The following is a 24732-nucleotide window of genomic DNA, read 5'->3' as shown; positions in this document are numbered from 1 at the left end:
ACCATGCCCCACCTAAGCCTTTCTAAAATTCGTATCCCCCCTTATGTAACATATACATATTTTTTAATATTAGAAAATCGAACTGTTCACTTAAGAAACTTAGGAAACTGTTAGCGAAACAAAATAAGTAAATTTTCAGAACATATAATGAAAAATTCAAATTCGAAATAATTTTAATAAAGATTTTTCTATAATAATTTAATATTTTAATTTTGTGAGATTCTTGCCCTTGATGCTTGCTGCTCGTAGATTTTATCTTAGGTTCCAATTTGGTTAGCTTCAGTCTCAATTCTCCCCGTTGTGTTATATCCAGACGATTTCTTTTTTTTTTCCCCAGTAAAATCACTTACAGCACTAAATCCACATTCAGCTAAATATGAAGATGGAATCGATAACAATAGTTTTCCTGCACATTTGATTGAATTTGGGTATTTGTTTTTTGTTTCCTCACGAAGCAATGACATCACTCCTTTCATATTAAATAACTTACATACTTAAATACTTTCATATTAACTGACTAATCATTTTGCATTTCTGCAAGTTCTTGATATATTTGATATATCAGGCAAATCCACTAACATGGACTGCAACATTCATGTTGGAAAATAAATTCGTTTTAAATCAGAATATCTTTCTCTTAAATCAGCCGATAGAATTTTCAGATGATAGACAATAACAAGTAAAGCGGTATCATTTACTTCACATTTTTGGAGCCAATGAAACTGTTCACAGTTTTTGTTGTTAATATATTTCTGACATAACTCAATAAGGGTAATGAAGCCAAATATCTTCGCTTTTGCATCAACAAGAGTTTTATTTGCTCCTTGAAGTTTCTTATTTAAAATATTCAGTTTTTCAAAGATATTGGCTAAATAACTCACAAATGCTTTACCATCGACAGTAAACAGATACTTCATTTCAGGTTTGTCGCCTTAAAAATTCCTAAGTCACATAATATTTATTGACCGCAATTATTTAAGAATTTGCTTTTTTTCTTTCGATTTTGTCACCGAAATCTCGCATTGCATTTAAATGGCCCAGAGCAAAAGGTTTAATCTCATGTTGAGTCCATTTTTTAATTGCCCCCCTTTGCAATCAAATTGCCCCCCGGTGGGGCGTGGGCCCCACGTTGGGAAACACTGCTCTAGAGTGTCCCACGCCGGTGATAATTAAATCTTTGCTTTAATAATTATTACAATTGAAATTCCTCTTTCAATTTACTTTTACTATTTTATTTTATAACCATCGTTGAACAGCCGACCCAATTTATGGGTTTACGACTATTAATGTTCAACTCCGTATCCTTGTCGTTTTGAACCCAATCCAGAAGACAAGGGAACGAAGTAATTTGCCTTCGTGGAGGACTTTTTGATGGAACTAACCCGCATTTGCGTTTCATGGAGGGGACGACCACGAGAACCTCTCGCCATTACCCAGACGGCAAAGAGACTCTAACCCATGATCCGTCTAGCAGTGAGGATAATTCACGTCAGCACTGTGGTCGGTGCAAGTCAGATGCGGATTCGTATCGAACAACCATTACTGGGATTCGAACCCAGTTCACCTCATTGGAAGGTGAACGCTCTATCCCCTAAGCCATCACGGTTCAAATTAAACACTGCCGAAACTTGGGATCGAACCTTCAGATTACTATTAAAATTTTTTAAAGCTCGTTGTTGTTGTTGCTGTTGTTGTCGGCCATTAAGGCAAAGGTGATGTGATTGCTCTTGTTTTCCAGAGGCGACATCTATGGCCAAAAATTCGACCTCTGCCACACACCTATGCTCCGCCCGCTTATAGAGCTGACCCATTCATTCATCCATGCATACATTCACAGATCGTAATTGTGACCTGAACCAGAAAACGATTATTCTCCAATTCAGTATTCCCAGAAGTATAATATGTTATTGGAACATGGAGGACTTTGTGACCTGACAGATTTACCGTGCACCAGCCACCATCATTCAGCTGGAATCGAATTGCCGTTCAAACGAACGGGAGTCCAGTGCCCTGACAACCAGGCTATCCCGGTCCCTTTAAACCTTATTTATCTTATTGTGAAGATTAAATAAAAAGTTGTTGTATCTATATTTTCAGGGGCCAGGTGAGGACAAAAAATATATGAATAACTAATTATAAGATTGGAAAATAATATTTATTTAAAAGCATTTCTGAATGTTTAAGTAGAGCCCTTAAACTCAAAATTACTCATTTCTAAGGACGCGAATGTTTTGTGAAATAAATAAAAAAATGAAACGAAAGTATGAAATGTGAAATGAAAAAAATATGAAAACTGCAAGTAGTCCGTTTCAGGATTTTAAAAAGCAAATTTAAATAAATAAATAAAATTAAAAAAACTAATTAGTAAAAAAATAAATAAATAAAATAAAAAAACTAATTAGTTAAAAAAAATAAAAAAATAAATAAGTAAAATTAAAATAAATAAATAAATAAATAAAATTAAAAAAACTAATTAGTAAAAAAATAAAAATAAATAAACAAATAAATAAAATAAAATAACTAATTAGTAAAAAAAAAATAAAAATAAAAAATAAATAAATAAAATTAAAATAAATAAATAAGAAAAAACTAATAAATAAAAAGAAAATAAATAAAAAATAAATGACTAGTAATAATAATTAATATAAATATATTAATAATAAATAAATTAATATAAAAAAATTAATATTCTTTTCAATGATTTAGGCAAAAATCTGGTGTTTTAAATTCATTTTCTCAGGCGCAACCCAGACAGAACATACTTATGGGGTCCCGCTAAGCGTTTACTAAGGCCCACATAGTTTAGCTCGAAAATTTTTCAAAATCTGAACAATTTAATCTTTCAGTTGAATAATGAAAAACTTTTACCTTCTGATCAGAGCATTGGAATAATGCAAAAACATAATCTTATAAAAAAAATGAACTACATTATTTAATCCGATTATTGAAAGAATTTTCATTTTCGTTCAACCAGTGTACCAAAAAATTCCTGTGTAATGTGTAATTTTCATGTTTTCTTTTGGTGTAAAAAATTACATCAAAAATGGGGCAAGTACTTTACCCCAAAGTGTTGTAGTAAAACGCCGCAGATAACTCTTAGGGCTTTTACTACACGAAGAACAGTTTCAGGGGAAGTGAAATACTACATTAAGAAAAAAAGTATAGTCAAAACTATGGTGAATATGACAAAAATTACCGTGTTTCTATGGAAACATCAAAGAGCACGGTAATTTTGACTGAAGCGCTGCAGTCAGTTTACAGTATTTTCGCTGTATTTTTGTGCAGAGAATACAACAAAGCATTTAAATTCCCAAAAAATATGCAATATATTTAGGACTTAATTATTATTATTATTATTATTTTGAAAATTAAAAATGCTCCTCTAATATTGATTGATTACCGTAAAGTGCTTTTATCCTGATTGTTGAGAGATAGCATCGGTCTAGGGTAGGTATTCAATCATAATTGTTTTGATTCGTGAATATATTTTAATAAAATATCGCATATTTGAATAATATAGAAACTCTAATTTATAATGTTCACAGCCAGAAGCAAATCAAATACAGAAAAAGCGTTTTTTGTTTTGTTAGAGTTCTATTTTCTATTATTAAGTTCTATTTTCAAAGATTAACGATTTTATTCCTTAATGTAAGTTATGCTTTAACCCAAGAGCATTAGTAAATGAATCGTCTTCGAAAGAATTTAATGGAATTAGAAGTATTATCAATATTTATGTAGTGTGTAACATGTATATTTTTTAAAGAATATTAATTTGGAGGAGTTCTTTTTCGAACATAATAAATGTGTTGATGTAGAAAGCTGATTTTTTTTTCATTACTATTCATAAATCGTCTGCCCAATACTTCAAATCAGCCTAAATAAGCCATTAATATCGGTCATACTTGTAGAAAACCTGCTCACCACTTTAGCACTTTTTATAAATTATTATCGCTAATAAATCGTTTGCATTGAGAGTAGTAGGAAGGTGAGAGGAAAAAAAATGGAATCAAAATTAAATGACCACCTGCCCTCGCTGTAAGCTCTATTTTGCATAATCATTTATTTCATTGTTAAGTCAGACGATTTCGTGTTTTTCTTAGATTCGAATCGAAATCCATCTGGTAAGGATATTCAAAAAAGGGTTAAGAAAGACGTTTCCGTTCTAATTACGCTGCAGAGGACGCAAAGTTCGATGACAGACATGTTTCCCATTACAAAATTTTACAATTTCTGAACTGTTTAAAAAAAGAGGAAATCCCCCCTTTCCGTTTTTGGGATGGAAAAAGGGTTAGAAACATCCCTCGTTCACCCCACCTGGTAAAAAGTTCGACAACCGCAAGAGGATAAGGGGACCATGCTTTGAGGATTTCCATTTTTGAACATAATTTCGATGGTTTAAGAAGTCGTTCTTAGGATTATACGACAAATCTTTTCTTCTAAGGAGTGGGATTTAAGTAAGTATCATGTTGATAAATTTATGCACGTGAAATAGTATTGAAATTTTTTCTATTTATTTAAGGGAGTGTAATGCATGTTGTACAAAAAAGTTAATTACTAGCATTTTCGAATTTTCATTATATTATATTTATCTTATTCGTTTTCCTTATATGATTTGATTTGTTTCTGTTCAATTTTATTTGTTTATTTTCTGTTTTGTAATATGAATTTGCATGTTTTTGTTATTCTTTTTTGTTTAAACATTATAAATGCATGGTTAAATCCCATTAATGCATGCTTAATTTTTTTTTTTATGAAATAAAGAATGTTTTAAGTACGTGAAATATACTTTATTAAGTGAAATTTTTATATGGATTATATTTGAGTTGGTTATTTATTCATAAAAGATAATTAGTTTTTTGGAAGTGTTTTTGGTCCTGTTTCTTGAATTAGTTTACTGATATCGGGTATAAATAATTTCCAGTTTATATCCCACTGGAATATAGTTATTTTGATTGCATAATTGATTGAATCCGTTGAAATTATTTACTGTAAAATGCATTACCCCTTCATTAGATTTGCAAAAGTATAAGTTTTACAACCAAATTTTGCATAGCGTCGTATGTTCATTTGAAAATTTTTAAGATAATGATTCGTCCAATGTACTTTTTAACTTTATTTGCACGGTTAAATTTGATTTCAGGCATCAATATTTAAATAGATATGAACTCTTTGATTACTTTAGATATATTGACAATTACGCAGTTTTCAGTCAATATTTTGTCCTAATTTTTTATTTGTCCCCTCAATTAGAGGATAAGTAAAAGATTGTAAACAAAAAAAAAAATTTTTAAGCACGCACATTCACAATACACAATCTATTGAATAAGTATTCTACTTTATTTAATAGAAATTTAGAAATATGACATGTCTGTTGCTACAATTTTATTAAAGGAAAGAGAATTCTTTTTTGTAATGCACCAACATCAGGGAAAATTATTTTTTTTAAAGTGTACATGTTACAACAGATGCAGTATCATTTACTATACATGTAAAAATCTGACAACTCAGTAGGATTAAAAAAATTTAGACAATAAATGCACCAACTTTGATAGAATGAATTTTTTTTTCAATTTTTAATATTTTGCCAAATATTTTGCTTATAGCTTAAAACCAATTTTCTGAAAATTAAAAAACCGTGTTGTTTTGCAATTTATTGCAAATATTATATTACAATTAGAAAGGAAATGCATTAAATCTTAGAAAGTTTTGAATTTTTAAAATAGCAATGGGAAAAAATTATAAAATACTTTACTCTATAAGTTGGCTATGAATTGTGTTATACATTTTTTTTAAAAGTTCAAAACTTTCTTAACCAACTAATAAAGAATTTTTTTCTGAAATGAGTCTTCTAAAATAATAGGCTTATTTTCTGTATAAATTCATTAATTCATGTTTTTTAAAAATTAATTCAAATTTTCAATTACGCTTCCTAACTTTGAAAATTTCAAGCATTTAGCAAATAAAACAATTGCTTACTGTATTGTAATAGCGAACTATTAAAATAAGGGTCACCGTAAGCCTACTCTTCTCCTATTTAAAGAAACAGTGATCATTTGGTTCATTACTTTAAAACTTTTGTTCGCTGAAAATTTTTAAATAACATTTAAGAGCCGCGATGGTTCAGGGGATACAGCGCTCGCCTTCGAATGAGGTAAACCGGGCTACGAATTCTGCATCCAGCTCGCACCGACCACAGTGCTGACGTGAAATATCCTTAGTGGTAGACGGATCATGGTTAGAGTCCCCTTGCCGTCAAGCTAATCAAGGAGGCGGTCTTCCTCTCCATGTAACGCAAATACGGGTTAGTTCGATCAAAAAGTCCTCCAAGAAGGCAAATTTCTCCCAATACTTGATCCAGGAGTTCCTTTGTCTTCTGGATTGGGTTCAAAATTACAAGGCTACAGAGTTGAACATTAGTGGTCGCAGAACCCGATAATTGGGTCGACTGTTCAAAGACAAAAACTATAAAATAACATTTAAAAAAATAACGTTTTTCGTTGGAAAGAATAAGGTAAATTTAAAACATGTTGTCTAAGGAAACAATCAAAAGGAAAAAGAATACAGAAAATTTCCCTTATAGTAACCGCTTAAGTGTAGAAATCAGTCAATCGTCTGATTTTATAGTTAATGTGTAGACCGTTAAAGTGACAATACATTGTTTCTTTTCTCAAATTACCTAAGTAATCTACTCTCTTCATAGATAATTATTTGAACAAAATGCTATTTATTTATTTTTCGCCATCTAAGAAATCAGGTTACTGCGAACAAGCAATTAGCACATTGCTTTATGGAAGCTATGATACAAAGAAACAAACAGTTCAATTATTTTAAGGTCGTTTATTTATTATAAAAAAACAATAAATACAGTCAAACAATCAAAAAACTACTTGATAGAATGAGAGAAATGAAAGTTTGAACTTTAATGATATAGTTAAGGCATTACCTGAGAAAAATGCGGAATACTCTTGATACCGCACTTTAATAGGTTACTCTATTTAATCTGCAGTTTAGCTAGATAAAGAGCACAATAACGGCTTTCGAATTTTTCTGTGATATAAACAACGTTAAAATAATCCAAACGTTGCGAATTTTGAAATCTATTAAGATTAAATTTGTTTTTTAACTTTAAGATGAGGTAAAGGAGGAAAAATTCCACCAAACCTTTTAAAGCGTCCACCCTCACTGAGGTGCTGCACCTAAGTTTTTTGTTTGCTTTTATTTTGCTAGAATAGGTAAATAAAAAGTTAACGCTTATTGTTTTAAAAACTACTATTAGCACAAGAACTCGATGTTTTGAAGAGAAAAAATTGAGAGGCTCTTTACCGTAACATTTTATTGCTATTTTTATTAGTACGTTTCCCTCACTTAAATGTTTTTCGTAATTTTTTTGCTAATTTTTGTTTAGTTAGGTTAGGTAAATGAAGAGACCGCTGATCATTTTCACATCTTATTGCTTTAAAAATGACTATTAATGGGCACTGAAAAAATGTAGGGTCAAAACAACCATAATGAGGAAACTTTTACCACTTTTCTGACTCGATGGGATCATGGTAATGTTTACCGAAGCAACTTGGTAATCATTTTGGTGAAATTAACAATAAAAAAGTTTCAAAATATGAGGTGAAATTTGATAATTTTATGATGATACTTTAGAGTATAACATAAAAACCATGACATTCGGTTAAATTTAATTTTTAGTTTTCTTTCTTTTACTAAATGTGTGATAATAGGAGCTAAAATTTTGAAAACCAGAATTTCCAAAAATTGTTAGCATATGAATGGTTTAAATAGCGTATATTAACCGAATAAGGATTTTTTTTCTCGACTAGAAGAGTCTTTATAATACAGTACGATAATTTTACCACAATTTTTCTCCATTTGAAAACCATGGTTTTAAAGAAAAAGAAAAAAAGAAAGGATCTTTGCCATAACGCTATTTGCACAACTTAACGATTGCTTACGTTGAGTAATTGAAGTTTGAAAAAATGATTGAATGCTTCGAAGCATTGTAACCATTGTCGTTAACGACTACAACAATCCTTTAATTCATATTATATATGTTGGAAAAATTGAGTTGTGAACATTGTTAGAAATTTATGAACGCTTTAAACTCTATTTCTTTTGAATTTGCCGCAACTTTAATATTTCGAACCATATTTATAAGTTCCATTACACGAAATTAATGGTTTCAAACAACAGAAACTTTAATAAGGTTTCAGAAAATTTCCTTCGTTTTATGATTTAGCGTTGAGAAATTTCCTGAGAAAATAATATTATTTTATAACCGTCGTTGAACAACCGACTCAATTTTTGGGTTTACGACTACTAATGTTCAACTCCGCAGCCTTGTAGTTTTGAACCCAATCCAGAAGACAAGAGAACTCCTGGATCAAGTAGTGGAAGAAATTTGCCTTCATGGTAGACTTTTTGATGGAACTAACCAGCATTTAAGTTACATGGAGAGGAAGACCATGAGAATCTCTCACGGTTAGCCTGACGGCAAGGGAACTCCAACCTATAATCCGTCTACCACTCATGATATTTCACGTCAGCACTGTGGTCGGTGCAAGCCAGATGCGGATTCGTATCAACCAGCCATCGGTGGGATTCGAACCCGGTTCACGTCATTGGAGGGAGAATGCTCTATCCCCTGAGCCATCACTGCTTTGAAAAAATAATTAAAATAAATGGTTGATGGCATGGACAAATTAACATATATCACAATTATTTAAAAAAAATTAAATAGAGATCCTTTTTTAAGCGAATTTATCAAATTAAATATTTTAAAAGTTCAGTTTTTCGTAAAAAAATTAAAAAAGGAAACTAAAATACAGAAGAGTATGATCTTATCAAAATCTATTGGTTTTAGCATAAAAAATTGCTTCAGAGAAAGTTTCGTTGTACGGAAGCTGGTAATTTTCGCATTTATTTAAGCAAATGTGTCAAAATTGTTCACTCGGTGAGATAAGTTCAAAAGTATGCATTTATGTTTTTTTAATCAAAAGTAATACATATTATTATAAAGGAATGCGAACATAATACTTCGCATAGAATTCTGTTACTGTCGATGGAGCTATTCCTGAAACAAAAAATGGGTCTCAGAGAAATTACAACTGCAAAATTTTTCAAAAAGAAAAGAAAATCAGAAAGATGAAAGTCTAAAAATTTTCTGAAATGGCGAAAATCGAAAAGATAAACATTTAAAAAAATTTCAAAATTGCCGAAAATAAAAGCAAAAGATTAACGCAAAACCAAAGTCGTTATACGGAGGCTATTGCTTTGGCAATTGGATGACATTTTGAATGTTATTGAATGCTCCGATTAAAAATTTCGTTGTAAGGGACAATCGTATTAAAAAATTCGATTGTATGCGAATACTATGTTCTATAAGAGAAAATTGATTGGATTGAATGTAGAGTGTAAATGCAGAATCAGCTGTATTGCACGCATTATAAGATTTACACAATTTTATTTAGCACTATGATAAACGTTGAGATGTTGCTAAGCTTTCCTAATTCGGAAACAAATCGGCGTTATAAACTAAATATGACAGAAAAATAAAGGAAGGAACAATACAGAGTAGCTCCTAAATCTTGGAACCCTCATTTAGGAAAAGAAGGCAAAACACTTTAAATATTGGACTCGATTGAGTATAGTGTGTATACGAGTCATATTTGGCTATACTGCGTTAAACGAAAACGAAATTATGCAATCTAACAATCTAATTAAGCGGATAAAAAGGTGCTATAAGCGAGACTTTCATAAAATGAACGCAAAACAGTTGAAAGATTACTGAATTCCAAGAAAACAGACAACTGAGGGGATAAAAGCAAAGATATAATTCAAATTTGAAAGTTAAAGATTAATCACAAAATACTTGGTGAGTATTTTGTGATTGCATCTTTGTTTTTATTAGTATTTATTTTAGAGGAAGAATTTTAAAGGATTTTTAAATACGAAAAATCATTTTTTTTTTTAAACTTTTTCTTCATTGAAGATATAGTTCTGAAAACCCGACAAAATCCAAAATCTTCTTTTCCTTCTCAAAAATCCTCAATTGATGATCCATCAAAAATCTTTGAGATAAAAAATCTTCTAAAAAAGATAAAAGGAAAATTTTGAATTTTTGACACATTTTTTTTTCAAAATGATTCTTCAAAAATTTTTGTGATCAAAAAATCGTCCAAAAAAGATTTAAAAAAATTTTTGAATTTTACGACAAAATTTTTTTTTTTAAATCCACAATTTTAAAAATTAATTGCCCGACACATTTTACAACAAAGAATATGATACCTGCAAATATAAATAAATTTTTTTAATTTTTATCATGGAAAAAAAAAAACTTTAATCTTCTAAGCTTAACTTTTTTTTTTATGAAGGAAAAAAAAAATGAAATGAAAGAAAACACATGCTCATAAAAGTGAGTAATAAAAAACAAAAACTTTACGGCGTCGTACTTTTTTTTCCTCTCTAATTTTCAGCAATGAATATTCAAGGTGTTCTGGAGAAAAAGAGACAGAGAGAGAAATCGATTCTAGTTAACATCCTTAAATGCTGCTAATTACCGTTAAATTATCACTTAACTCATTAACAATTAGCTCGTGGTTAATTGCTGCTTTTACCTCAATTACATCTCACCGCCTCTCAAAGGAGGGTGGGTGGCAGAGCTGGGGTAGGGGGATAAAGTCAACTTCATTCATAAATCACACTCACACATTTTAAGAATTAAACTCAGATTCGTGTAGCGTTTCTCTGTCCTGTGTAACACGATATATTTAAATAATGAACATTAACTGTTATCATTAAGTAAAATAAACAAGAATTTAACAGCTAAGCACCGTAATCTAGCGATACTAATTTAACATCGCGATGGCGATTATCAAGTTACTTTTCAAACTTTAATAATAACTCACTTTAAATACTATTTTTAACGATAAAAGGTTTACTATTTAGTTTTTAATAACAACTTTTATTAATTAGTATTGATAGGCATATCTTGAGTTTTAACTTAATATTATAATAAAGTATTTTAATAATAATTTAATAATAATGCAGTTCTCATAATAATAAATAATTTATACGAATAATTTAAATAATAAAATAGTAATTTACTCCTTGATACTAATTTAACATCGTGATAGCGACTATCAACTCTTTACAACTTTATAATAACTCACTTTAAATGCTATTTTCAACAATAAAAGGTTTACTATTTAGTTTATAATAATAAATTTTATTAATAATAAGCATTGATAGGCTTATTAAATTAAATTAAATTAAATTAAATTAAATTAAATTAAATTAAATTAAATTAAATTAAATTAAATTAAATTAAATTAAATTAAATTAAATTAAATTAAATTAAATTAAATTAAATTAAATTAAATTAAATTAAATTAAATTAAATTAAATTAAATTAAATTAAATTAAATTAAATTAAAGTGTTTTAATAATAATTTAATAATACTACAGTTCTCATAATAATAAATAATTTATACAAATGATTTAAATAATAAAATCATTGTTTTAATAAATTTCATTGTTAAAAAGTTGTTAGACGGAAACTGTATAATTTATATTTTCTTCTATTTTTAAATATACTTTTTTAATAAGCATACAAATGCTATTATAAGTCGAATATGCACATAATTTTTGTTGTCATAACCACAAAAAATATATTGATATGAAAAATTGATTTAGATTTATAGAAATATTCCTAAAGTGTAATACCTTTTTTTTTGTTCATTTTTAAGACTATTTCCATTATAAATAAATCTATTTCTGAATTTATTAGTTTTAATTTCATTCATGTAAAGTCTAAATATTTGCAAAATTTAATTGTTAAAAATGGATGACTTAATAAAATTGTAACTTAAAAAACTTAAAAAACTTTAAAAAATTTAATAATTTAAAAAACTTAATGAATCTGGAAGCCATCTGCATCCTCAGCGAGCAAAAAATTCCCATCCACCCATATCCTGTCAATGACCAGGGCACAAGATTTTCCCCCTCCCACCTGGTAAAGAGATGCGGGTCTATGACCGAGTTTTTGGGGCTCGATCGGGGTAACACCCCTTTTATTCCCTGCCATAGAGTTCATGAACTCTACTCTCACCCCCAACATCACCCCCAATATATCCGGCATATAAGATCCCGACAAAAATCATCCGATTCCTTTTCTCAAAAATAACTGCTTTTAAGAAAAAGTTGGGGGGGGGGAATAAAACTATACTATCATGATATATAAATATAACCCCTTTAATAACGGACACGATATGTTAGAATATGATATTAAAATGTTAGAATATGATGTTAAATTGTTAGAATATGATGTTAAATTGTTAGAATATGATATCAAAATGTTAGAATATGATGTTAAAATGTTAGAATATGATATTAAATTGTTAGAATATGATATTAAAATGTTGGAATATGATGTTAAAATGTTAGAATATGATGTTAAAATGTTAGAATATGATGTTAAAATGTTAGAATATGATGTTAAAATGTTAGAATATGATATTAAAATGTTAGAATATGATGTTAAAATGCTAGAATATGATATTAAAATGTTAGAATATGATGTTAAAATACTAGAATATGATATTAAAATGTTAGAATATGACATTAAAATGTTAGAATATGATATTAAAATGTTAGAATATGATGTTAAAATGTTAGAATATGATATTAAAATGTTAGAATATGATGTTAAAATGTTAGAATATGATGTTAAAATGTTAGAATATGATGTTGAAATATTAGAATATACTAGGAGAGAGTGTATTGGTTGGATTTATATTAATCTTGAAAATTCATAATATTATACGCTAAAAAAAGTATGTTCAAAAGTACCAGAATATGGTAAAATCCAGTACATGGCATAGAGAATATGATCTAGAATAGCATAGAATATATAGAATACCAGAATATGGTATATGGTAAAATAAATAATATGGTAACTAGAATATGGTTTTTGGTTATTATTGTGTTCCAAATTTTCCATAGTAAATTTACCGTGTTCCCAAAAGCTGGTTAAATTTTACCAAAGCACTTTGGTAACAAGCTTTTGGTAAAATTAAACAATAAAATATGTGATAAAATTTGGTAAATGTTGGATATAATTAATTACATCATTTATTCAATTAAATTTACTTTTCAGTTTTGAATTTCTTAGTAAATGTGTGGTAATAAGATTTATAATTTTAAAAAAAAATCAGAATTTCAGGAAAACCGCTACCACATTAACAGAAACCATTGTTATGTAAGTTTTTTAAATATCGTATATTTCGGTTTTATTACCAGAATTATATATTTTTTTCCAGAAATATTTTTACCATACAGTGCAGTATTTTTGCCAGAAATTTTTTCCTCTTTATAGAATATAGTGTTATATAGCTGTATGTTAGAATATGGAATATAGTCGTAGACAATGTATTGGTCGTATCTATGATATCATATGTTAATTATCTGGAATATCTATGATATATGCATAAATTACTTCCATAATATACCGTATAAGGCATTGTATGTAAATTACTTAGGAAATCTATGACATTCATAATATCATGCATTAGTTATTCAGAAAAGTGATAGCTGGTATCTTGAAAATATTTCGTATCATACGACTTTTAAAATATCTCTTACATACGTTATCAAAGATTATAAAAAACCCATATAGTAGCCCTTTAATATTTCATTGATTATTTAATTCATACTTAATTAAATTAAGATTGTTGCGCATTCTTAACAGAATTTAAAATCTATGTGAAAAAATTTTATTATTAAGAGAAAGAATTTTGGGAAAAAATTCCATCAATGCGCCAAGGTTATTAATAAATGATAACCATTATTGTAACATTAATGTTAGGCATTTTAATAATTCTATATATTTTTATATATCAGTTGTTAAAAAAGGAAACTAAACAGATATTTGACTATACAAATACTGTGTTTTATCTGCATAAGTTATTCTTAAATTTTTAATCTATTATTTTTGCTACAATCGACATCGAAGTTTCAAACTATTTTGCATTATTTTTCAATATTGGAAAAAAAATATTAATGCTTGCAATTATTTGTAGTTTATTTAGAGAATTAATATCATTAAGGCCAAGAATTAAAAAACTTTTTTTTTTGAAATTTTTAATTAGCGTCAGAATTTTGAACGAAAAGAAAAATTTCGTTGTTTTTAAAACAATTAAGAAAACTCCCTAATTACGCGACAGATGGCAGTGTGATCTTTTGCGGGCGATCTCTTTTACATGCAGGAAAATCATATAGTTCATCTGTTCCATCTTTTAAATGATACAAACAAAAAGATTAAAAAGTCAGAAATTTTTATAAGTTTGTGACTAATTTAAGCGTATTTTACAGCTTGTTTATTTTTTTACAAAATTTGTGTTGTTGTCTAATTTTATTACTTTGTTTCGTTAATTAATAAACATTAGTTTGGTTTTCATTTAACAAACTTTTTTTTAATGAAATAAAATTAAATTAATTCCAACATTCAACAGTACTAAATAAAAAGTATTTTTTAACAAATTAGTGGAAAAGAATAAATGCATACCAGTATAACTATTATGTCACTATACTCAATGTATGTAAAGTAAGTTATGCCTATTAAAATTATGCCTATTTTACTAGGATTCTATGTAATTTTAATGAATATAAAGAAACTTCAAACTATTAATAGTGATAATTTAACTGAAGATCATCTAAAAATGAAAGGCTTTATAACCAAATAAATAGTACTCGTTGTTTTGCCGAGTTAAACAATTTAGGGAAAATTTTACAATACTAAACGAAATAGTCAATGCAGTCATAAATAAGAACTTTTTTTCTCTTCTTTTTAAATGGTGCATAGCTTTCCCGTAATTTAAAAATAAAATTATTTAGAAAAAGCATTGGTATCGTCACATTTGTTTCTGGTATAAAATAAAAACAGGCTTGTATTACCAATTTTCTAATTGTTGCCGGAGCAATTTTGCGGGCCTAAAAAAAATCACATAACATGGTGTCCTTACTACATGAGATCCAGAATTATTTAGCTGTCAACTGCATAAAGCCAACATAAGTTATCGCCTGTATTTATCGGTAAATTATCTATTTTTATTTAAAACTTTTTATTATTACTTCGCTGGTTAGTAAGCTTTGATTTGTAGCAAAATCGGTGAAATCCAAAATAAAATTTATTGAAACTGTTTCTTTACATACCCCTATTTTCTTATATTATATTTTAAAACGCAATGTCTTTAAGATTTTTAAATCTGAGAGTTTTATTTCCAATCTCAGTTTGACTAAGTTGCAGAAAATGCTTTAGAGATTTTTGGGTTTGAACTAGACGACGTAATCTTTAAACAGATTTGTCTGAAAGTTGTTAAAAAAAGATAAATTTTGTATAATAAAATTGGTAAGATATTTAAGAAATCTATACTTCTAATAATTTTACTTTTTAACTTAGTTGCATATTATGTTGCGTTTTCATTAAAATAACAGATAGCATAAATAATTAATAGAATGGTTAAAGTTCTTTTCCGTTTATATTAATGTCTTCTTTAAATCAAATTAATGACTACGGAGCTAAAAGTTGCTGTTTTTTTTACACTAAATTGCTTAAGAAAATCAGAATCTAATATTTGACTTTAAACGCAATTCACTATGTTTTATTTAAAATACACTGTACAAAATTTTAGTGTATTTCAAGTCAAAAATGGTGGCAACTATTTTAGAACTAAAGTGATGTGAAAAGCCATGCATATTCATCACTGGACTAATGTTCTGTTACACTACTGGGAAGAAATAGCCGCCACCATTTTTCTTATTCAATAACACTGCAATTTATAATTACAGTAAGATAAGATATTCATAAGAGTCAGTTATGTTATTTTTACAATGCAAAATAGCTGCCACCAATTATCTTATTTAATAATACTACAATTTATAATTACAGTAAGATAAGATATTCATAAGAGTCAGTTATGTTATTTTTACAATGCAAAATAGCCGCCACCATTTTTCTTATTCAATAACACTACAATTTATAATTACAGTAAGATAAGATATTCATAAGAGTCAGTTATGTTATTTTTACAATCCAAAATAGCTGCCACCAATTCTCTTATTCAATAATACTACAATTTATAATTGCAGTAAGATAAGATATTCATAAGAGTCAGTTATGTTATTTTTACAATGCAAAATAGCCGCCACCATTTTTCTTATTTAATTACACTAATTTTATAATTGCAGTGAGATAAGATATTCCTAAGAGTCAGTTAAGTTATTTTTACAATACAATATAAAGTAAGAATCATTAATTTAGAATGCATACATATGCTAATTCTTAAAACAAAAATAAAATTAGTTTGTAAATCGAACATCCACAAAGCTCTGAGTGAATCTGAATTCGAATTAGGCTTAACGGAACAGAAGCTGATAATATAAAATCAGTCAACACAGCTCTATAAGATTTAAAAATTAAAATTAACTATCCTTATTATACAACTAAAAACATGCATACATATTTAACGGTGAATTTTAGTTTCTGTTAATGAATATCAGTGTTGAAAATGGCAAAAAACTCTCGCCAACTCATTCCAGATTATAAATAAGTGACTCGCGTTTCTTAAGTTTTTCATATTCCAAGTACTCCAACATTAGTATTTTCGGAAGCGTTTGTGTAAAGCGTGGGAGTTTGGTGGAAAATTAGTTGATTTTAAGTGTTTAGATTTAAATTACACTCTTTAAATCGTATATGAATGCTCAATTCGGTGTTTACCGGAATAAAGTTCTCCATCATTCTAATTTTTGGGTTGTTCAGCATATTATTCGAAGAGATATTACACCACAGATTTAACAGAGCGGGGACAATAACTTGTATATCCAGAGGATAAATAAAAAAATAATTTGTATATCCAGAAGATATCAATGGAAATAAAAAAGGGTCGGGTGCTGCCTCTCAAAAAAGGACGCTAAAGGTTTCGAAAAGGTACTCATTCAACACCGTAACAATTCATCAAAATGTATAATATTATGTCAGAACTGAATTTGATTTTCAACGATTTTTAAATAACCCTCTTATACTATTTTATGTTTATATTTCAAAAAAAGAATTCCTACTCATTATCACGATGAGAGAAAAATTTGAAGGTTATAAAATTAATTAAAGGCATGCTAATAGATAATCTCTGGGCATAATTTTAAAAAAAAGTAAGTAAACTAAAAAAAAGTATTAATTGATAAACAACTTGAAGGATTTTTATTTAATTTAAGCTTAAAATGATAAGAAAACAAGCATTTAAAGCTGCACATATTTTAAAAAAAAAAGTCATTTAAACATAATTTGAAAAATCAAAAACATTAAAAAATTTATTAATATCCTCCCATGAAAAAACAGATGTTTATAAAAATGTAGCGAGTTGAGAATAATCCTAACAAAGTAAATATTTGTAATAGTAATTAGAAATAAACCTATAAACACAATTAATTTTAGCAGTGTGTAATTATTATTTGAACAGTGGATTAATTTTTCTTAAAAATGGAATAAGAATAATAAAAAGGGCGCATTTATAGGGACCACATGGCGGATCACCCATCTAAAAACATTTATGGAGAACAGACTGGTACCTATACAATTATGTGATTTTTTTCATATTTTTGACACAGATTTTTGGCGCATAGTTTCATTCATGGATAAAATCCTCAAAAACTAACCCATATCAAAAGCTTGCGAAATCAAATCTTACTAAAATCACATTAAATTCATACAGTACGTGCCAATATTTCTAATAGTGTTCCTCTAAATCATATCGTGCTCAATTAAAAATGATTAGTAGAAGATGAACAGACCAATTTCCCAATCCTTAAGGAGAATTTTAACACAATTGTATTCATCCACGGAATTATAACTTAATTACGTTTTGGTGTTTTTAGATTAATTTTTTAAACTAAGGAAATTTTTGATTGATTTAAAGTAGAAGGCGAGATAATTGTATGCTACTACGTATTAGTGTTTAATTGCGGAGTAATAACAGAGCAATATATATTTAATTGTCATATAAAGCAAAGAAAAAATAATAATTAAAGTTTGAGAAACCTTTAGCCACACGCAAAAATATAATCCCACAAATAAATATTTTTTTCAGTTTGTTAATTTGGGTGTTTTAATTTCATTAACTGTTTAATGAAAATAGCACATTTAGTGCTAAATGAAATAAAATAAAATTAGCTAAAATTATATGGAAAAATAAGAAAAGTAAATAAGAAAATAAAAAATGCACCATACGTTAAATCTTTGAATGAATTGCAATGCTTTTCTGTAGAGTCAAATAAAAATAATAATAATAATGGGATAAAACCGATTGCGTAGAAAATCGCATGGTATGATTCTATTTTCTCACACGAAGATTTACATTTTATACTATGTTGATACTACATTTTATACTATACTAATACTATGTTATACTATGTTAATATCTGCATAAAATTCATAGAAGCTAGAAAGGCGTTATTTAAACATAAAATATTTCTTTACTCTCAGTTCAAAAGTATTTACCTGTAATATTTATTTACTATATTTTCTTATCGCGTTTTTGATTTTGATTAAAAATCAAAGTCAATTTTTCTTTATTATCTAGTAGTCCTATGATATTAATTTACTAAGCAATGTTAATAACATATTTAAAACGGTATCTAAACTTATTTATTATTTAACAAATATAAAATAGCAATAAAGTTGTATTTGCCTTTATAATAAGCATTATATTAAATTTTGTCCAGTCAACTGATGGAATTAAAATTATAAATTCAAAAATATAAACCTTTACTTGAATTAATTTTTCTCGCGATTATTAAATAATCTTTTTGGGCGAAAAAAAATGTAGCGAGATTTTTAAATAAATAAAAATTAAATGGTAACTCACAAAAAATTGAAGTTGCAATGGCAACGGAGTTAAATTACTAGGCTTAAATTTCATTTAATTGAATTTTGATCTAAGTCTGAGGAACCAAATTTGTTTTAGTACAATAAACTAGGTTGGGATTTTGAGTACTTTTTAATTTAGGCTAACAATATTTAAAAAAAATTTTTGTTAAAAAATAAGAAAAGAGATACATTGAAATTACCGCGGGACTTTGTGAGTCAAGCAAACAGGTACAAAACTCCCTAGTTTTAAATAAAAATGTAAGAAACCACGAATAAAGTGATTTAAAAAAGAATTAGAATTTAAACAGAGAATTTGCTTTACATCAGCTTAAATCAAATTGCTTTCGAGGTCAACTTTTAGTAATTTAAATCGGTTTTGAGTGACTCTCACTATAAATGTGTAATGGAAAGCTTTTAAATACTCTTGAGTTCTAATAACATATACAATGAGAAAGTTAAACGAAACAAACACAGGTTGCTATCGAGTTAAGAATATTTTACACATTTTAAATATAAATTTTATGTGAGACAATACTATGGGCTGAAGAGCCTTTTGTGCCATCGGCCAGATTCATATCGATCCACAAATTACTCTTTGTAGAACAGTTTTAATAATTTCAAAATATTTGAGAAGGCTCTCGAATTGCTATGGAGAGAGATTTTTGTTGATTAACTCACTGATATTCGTGGACTGCGTGATAAATTCAAATACATTTCTCGGCAATAAGTTATTAAAATAAGATACAAATTTGACAAGGGATACTTTTTAAAGATTTGGCAATTAAATACAATACATATTTTAAATGAAAAATATAAAATTTGGTTTTTTTTTTAGAAAGAGGATGAATTGAGATGATTATTTAAGTTTTAATTGTAGTACAAAAAGAATCGCAACATCACGACGGTCTCTTTAGAGTTTTGCAATGGTAGCTTTTTGTATTATTTTAATATTCCAAACTTAGGATACATCTCGGTTATCGAAAACACCAATGAAATACTTGTAAACATGAAAAAATCTTATATATTGTGTATAACAGGGAAGACTTTTAATTTATATAAGTAAAATATAGCTCAATTAAAAAAGACTTTTGCAGAAATCATTATAATCAGTTACAATAGGAACTATTTTATAGTAACCCAGAGCTTTACATAGATTGTTTATAACTGGTGAAAAAATTGCAGATTGTTAAATTATGTGAATATACTGGATTTTTTTGATGTAGCATTATTATTTTTAAACTGCTGCTGCTCAACTGCTGTTTCCATTGTTTTATAATTGCTATAGAACAAAAACATAATATGTATTGGAGAATATATACATATGGTGTTTTAAACAGACATTTCTCTAAAAAAAGAAAAAGAAAAAAAAAAAAAAAGGAGATGTGGTCATAACTACAAGAATATGGTAAAATTTAACGTGACTCAGGCTCTATGAGAACAACAGAAATTTTAGTAATTTTTAACGAAGCGCTTTGGTAATGATTTTAATAAAATAAACAAAAAAATTTGGTTTTATAATATGTGATAAATTTTTTTTTTGAGTATAGTAAAATGTAATAACTTAATTATGGTACATGGCATAAAAACCATTAATTCTATAATTCTATTAAATTTACTCTTCAGTTTTGTATTTTTTACTAAATATGTGTGGTAATACGAACTATAATTTTGAAAACTAGAATTTTCGGTAAATCATTACCATATGAACTGATAAATTACCAAATGAATGGTTTAAATACCATATATTCTGATTTTGTTGAACAGAATTACGCTTTTTTATTACCATACATTACGTTAATTGTGCCAGAATTTTTTTGTAAATACAGTGTTGAATTTTTTTTTTTTTTTTTTTGTGAAAACAGAATGCTTGTAAATACAGTATTTTTATAGCTTGTTTTCAAAGCTTGAAATATGACTTTATTCTAGGTGCTTAATAAGAATGTTATTTAGAGAATAATAATACTTTAATGAAAAAGGTTTTCAGGTTTTAATTAATTTACAGGGCCGTAGATGTATATTGTGTGGAGAAAAAAAACTATTAAAATTTTAGTGCTAAAAATTTCGTGCACCAGCAAACGGTATTAGGATATTTTAATAAGGATTCAAATAAGGATAATTTAAGGATAAAAATCCTATTTTGTTTGAGAAATGATCGAAATTCGGGTGCTTTTCGGATAGCCGGGAGCAAGCAAAATTTTGTCAAAAAGTGTAGACTCTCGCCTACTTTTTTCTTAAACGTTTAAAAAAAAAATAAAAAATTCTCAATAATTTAATAATAGCTTTTATACCGCATGTATCATACCATTATTAATTTTTTTTAGATGCGTTCCTAATTTGATTTCATGTAAAAATGGAACTCGACAAATCAAACCTCGATTAGTTTGTTTTCTAATATCACATTCCTCATTTATCAATAATAATTGTTAAGTAAAATGTATCATTTTTAAATTTAAACTTTCTGTATGAAGGTTAATGCACGGAGATTGGCAAGATTTTGCTGCGCTAGAAAAGTTGTACACATATTTAGATCTGGTGGTTCGACTTTAAATCCCAATTCCGATAATATTATCCTTATTTTTCGAACTTAATCCGTGAACAAAAAAGAAATTAATAACTATTCTACAGCTACTATTAATGTTATACGTATATTTAGCTTACACAAGTGCATTTGTATAGTTTAAAATTATATTTAGATGAACGAGACGGGACTAAATGAACTTAAAACTACTAAATATATTACTACTATTATACACCCATTGTTTTTGTTCATTTTATCCATTACAGAAGTAAAGAAAAAAAGGAACTAAAAAAAATTTGTTTTAAGTAAAGATTCCAATTCCATAGATGGTAGCTCTCATAAATTAAACTAATGTAGTACTAAAAATTGAACTCTATTCTGTAATTTAAAGAAACTGGTAAAGGAAATTATATTGTATATTTGTGTTATAATGTGATATTACCGCAAAGGGGTGTCCATATTTTGTTATAATTATACGCTAATGAATAGAAGGGCACAGTATATATATTTCTAAGAGGATGTAATTAATTTTGTGACCAAATGTTACTTTTAAATCACAATAACATTAAGGTAAGAACATGAAAAACATACTTAGTAATAAATTCTGAAGAAACAAAAATCAGCATCAAGGGTTTCTATTTCTACTACAGGAAGCACCTTTGTTATGTCTTTACTTTATAAAAGCTGCTATTTGAAATGTGATAGCTAATTTGAATTATAAATAATATCAACAAATGACTCAAAAGTTACTATGAACTAAAAGTTCACTATTTTTTATAAAAATTAAGGGAAATATTGTTGTATGTTCGTTATAAAAAGTTGAATACCATACATATACACCTTTACCTTAATATATGTATTGAACTTTAAGATTTTGAATTCAAATAATTTGAAATGTTAAGAAAAAACATGCCGAGTTAGTGATATTTTTTAGTTGAATTAAAAAAACAACAACAACAGGCGAGCGAGTGCGGCACAGAAATTAAACATAAATAGATGAAAAATAAACAAATTAATTAAGTTGAAAAATAGATCGCCGCAATTTTTTTTTTTTTTTTGCGGTGTTAACTAATACATATTTTTTTTAAAAGTTGAATTTCGCTATTCGCACCCATTTTTCTATAACGACATAAAATTAAGAAATTTTTTTCTATCGACTACATTGAAAGCAAAAGAAGAAAAAAAAAAGAAAACATCAATATGTATCATTTTTTAATCACCTCAAATGTTTTCAAAGGAGAGAAGTTGAGAAGTTTATAGACCTTTATTGTGAGAAGTTTATTTGCTGTTATAGGAGACTTTTAGGATGTTACAGGAGTTTAAAAATTGAAATAAAAAAATAGAAAACAATAAGAATCTACCGTGCCAAATTCGTAAACCTTGAAAACGCGCGTGTATAATAAACATTAATTCAATAATATGAACTTATGGTTACACGGTCAATTACATGATGATTAATTTCATAAATTTATGTACATATAATTTTCATTATTCAATGATTTATGAAATCTTAATTCATATAATTTCCATTTCTCTTTATAGCTTCCCAAATTTAACTAAGTATAACGGAGAATAACGAAAAGTCCTTTCTTCAAAGTTTTTATTAAATCATTTTATGAAAATTGTAAACAAAGAAAGGAAATTTTGACCTCCTATTTTGTTAAGTCATAAATAGTTTCTTCGTTAAAATTATTTTGAATGAAATTCTCAAGAAAACATGCAAACCTCCCGAGATACGGTGATTTGAATAAAGACAGAAAATGAGATTTTTACTTAGAAATAGGTAGATAAGAAGAAAATGAACTCATGTATGCTATAAAATATTTTTTTAAATTCAATTAATTTAACTTGCTTATATTTTATAGTTTATTTTAATTACTACGCAAAAATGACGAATTTTTTTAATTACTATTTTTTTGCACATTGAAAGATATTTTTATGGTAAATTTCTTCTCAATTTGGTCATGAAATAAAATTCACCAAACTGAAAAAAGTTGCTTATATAACCTAAAATTTGTTAAAAATGTTAGTTGGATCGAATTTCTTACATTTCTTATGATTTTTTTTTACACTAAAAAACTCCGCTCAACGAGAATAAAGCTTATTATATTTCTACATAGACAATCGCTTTGTAATGGCAGAAAAATCTAAAATTTTTACCATCATTCAATTTTTACCATTAATTTACCTCAATTTTTACCATCATTCAATTTTTACCATTAATTTACCTCAATTTTTACCATCATTCAATTTTTTAAGTTAATAATTTGTACCAAATGTTATCCAATATATTGGGTGATGGGTCTATAAAGGTTAAGTTGGATAATTACGATATTTATATGATGAAATGCGTTGAAGATTTTTTTCTTTTGTGTTCATGTAAAATTATTTGGTTATTTGGTTTGGTTTATACTCATAAGCTGGTTATTCGTTTATCTGATGTTTATTGAACTGTACCGCAATGAGTTTTAATCCTTTAATTTGAAGAAAAAAAAAACACTCAAAAATAGAAGAAAAAAAAAGAGCAGAGAACGTTACACGGAGATAAAAATTCTGGTAAAATTACCTATTGTAATAACATTTCTGGTAAAAATAACAACATAATTCTGGTATTGAAAACCGAAATATACGGTATTTAAACCATTCTTTTGGTAACTTTTCCGTTCATTTTAAAACAGTTTAACGGAAATTCTAGTTTTCAAACTTTAAGTTGTTATTATCAATTTAGTAAAAATACAAAATTGAAAAGTAAATTTAACAGAATAATTGACTTTTATGCCCTAAGGTATCATGATTAAATTTTCAAATTTTACCACATATTACAAAAACATGTTTTATTGTTAATTTTAACAAACTCAGAACTAAAGATCTTTGATAAAAATTATCGAACTTCTTGGTGTTCACACAATGCTAGAAAAACTGTAAATTTTACCATATTCTAGTAATTTTGACAATATTTTTTACACATTGGAAAATAAATGTACATTAAAGATATATACCCTTAAATTATGCATGAAGTAATATTATACAGATAAACAATACCTGTAAAGTTTTTATAAGCTTGCGGAAGATGACAAACAAAAAATCTGGATTTATCAAGTTTGAAAATTTGTTTTAAAAACTGATCTTCATTATCACAACTATTTATGATTCAACTCATACAACATTTATTTATTTGTTAATCAAAAATTTCCAAAACTCAGTCTAAAGTTTCATATTAGCTTGAAATTAGAATTAGATTTTTACATAGTTTAAAAGCAACAAAATACCACTTTGTTCCTCTGATTAA

The 24732-nt window shown here is 27.4% G+C and overlaps 1 long non-coding RNA gene across 1 annotated transcript in view; it reads left to right on the top strand.

The window, feature by feature from the left end:
* The first annotated feature begins 4317 nt into the window (after positions 1 to 4317).
* Positions 4318 to 24732, top strand: part of LOC107451853 (uncharacterized) — a 115478-nt gene continuing 95063 nt past the window's right edge. Inside the window, exon 1 of the long non-coding RNA XR_001585117.5 lies at positions 4318 to 4454. This is a non-coding gene — a long non-coding RNA (uncharacterized LOC107451853). The remainder of the gene's footprint in view (positions 4455 to 24732) is intronic.

This window comes from Parasteatoda tepidariorum, chromosome 1 (genome assembly GCF_982258835.1).
Source record: "Parasteatoda tepidariorum strain Cologne lab strain chromosome 1, Ptep-v5.0, whole genome shotgun sequence".
In the NCBI taxonomy this organism is placed as follows: Eukaryota; Metazoa; Arthropoda; class Arachnida; order Araneae; family Theridiidae; genus Parasteatoda; species Parasteatoda tepidariorum.
This window is presented reverse-complemented; position numbering and strand designations above follow the sequence as displayed.